This window comes from Monodon monoceros, unplaced genomic scaffold (assembly GCF_005190385.1).
Source record: "Monodon monoceros isolate NGI ecotype Baffin Bay Population unplaced genomic scaffold, NGI_Narwhal_1 Super_Scaffold_19, whole genome shotgun sequence".
Taxonomy (NCBI): domain Eukaryota; kingdom Metazoa; phylum Chordata; class Mammalia; order Artiodactyla; family Monodontidae; genus Monodon; species Monodon monoceros.
In genome coordinates this window covers 10634512-10636005 of record NW_021703775.1, presented here as the reverse complement: position 1 = coordinate 10636005, position 1494 = coordinate 10634512, and the positions used below count along the sequence as shown (strand labels likewise).

The 1494-nt window shown below is 54.6% G+C and overlaps 1 pseudogene; it reads left to right on the top strand.

Moving 5' to 3' along the window:
• Positions 1-611: 611 nt before the first annotated feature.
• Positions 612-1081, top strand: LOC114901108 (annotated as a pseudogene).
• The last annotated feature ends 413 nt before the right edge of the window (positions 1082-1494 follow it).

Here is a 1494-nt window from a genome sequence, read left to right as displayed (position 1 = left end):
TTTCACTTTTGCTGCCATCATTAATTTTATTTAGGAAAGCACTCTGTCTTGAGAGAGAACTGTAAACACTGGGAGAATGAGAGGACCTTGGAGTGAGCTTGTGTGTGCTCCAGACTTCCGCCGGCTGACCCTCGGCTTCCTGACCCAGCAGACTGGCAGCCTCTGGGCTCATGGGACAGACATTGGCTGGAGGCCAGTGTCCGAGTTGAATGGCTCAGGCCGGACAGTCCTTCTTTCCAGCCAGAGTGGCAACGAGCCCACTCCTGAGAAGGCGCCTTGGCTTGGAAAACAAACTGTGTGTTAGACGTTGGCGTCCACATCAGGGATCTGAGGCCAGAGACATGGCCAGGCATCTTTGGGAGGCCTGGCTTTGCTGCTGGGCTGCTGCAGCTTCTCAGGAGAACCAGGCCCAGCTTAGGAAATGTTCCTATCGCCCAAGAGAGAGCCCAATGTCTAAGAGCTGATATAATTGGGAGACCATTAAAAATCAGAATGTGATTCCAGGGCAGTGTCCCCCGTTTTGCCATCCCAGCCGGCATCAAGCTATAACCCTTTATTGTGCTGCTCGGCTCTCATCTCCCAGGGGACAGTGAGGGCAGCCCCGACAGACCTCTGCGTTATGACCCGGCTGCTGGGCTACGTGGACCCCTCAGAACCCCACTTTGTGGTTGCAGTCCTCACCATCGCTTTCAATCCGCTCTTCTGGAATGTGGTCGCGAGATGGGAACGTAAGACCCGAGAGCCGAGTGGGGCCTTCGGGTCCCCCCACCGGGCCTGCTGCACGCTGGGCGGCGCCATCCTGCTTCTCAACATGCTTCGCTCCACGCAGGCCATGCTGAGCCAGCCCGGGATGCAGAGCCTGGACAACCCCTTGGCCTACCGCGTGGGCCTGGCACTCCTGGGAGTGGGCAGCGTGTTTGTCCTTTCCGGTTTCCTGGCTCTGGGCTTCACGGGGACCTGCCTAGGCGACTATTTCCGGATCCTGAAGGAGGCCAGAGTGACCATGTTCCCGTTCAGCGTCCTGGACAACCCCATGTACTGGGGCAACACAGCCAACCACCTGGGCTGGGCCATCATATAAATCCCGGGCTCCCTCTGTGCCACCTGGGCGATGGGTCAGCTCTCGTGCCACCATGGAGCCCAGGGCACTGGTCAGGGTCCCCTTCCTAGAACAGGGGTCGGTAAACCCCCTATTACAAGAGTGGGAGGTCCCCGGGCTGCAGGCAGGTGAAGGAATGGCCGTGGCTGGGGGCCCCACTGCCTTGTTCATGGACACTGAAATTAGAATTTCACGTAATTTTCACGAGTCACAAAATATTCTTTTGATTTTTTAAAACAATTAAAATTGTAAAAGCTGTTCTTGGCAAAAAAAAAAAAAAAAATTAGAATGCGAAGTAGATGGCCTGGAGTAGCTATGATGTTTACTTTTCTTTTAAAATACCCTCTTCCTGTCTCTCTACGGTTATGAATCTATTGCACACTCACCCAAGAAAA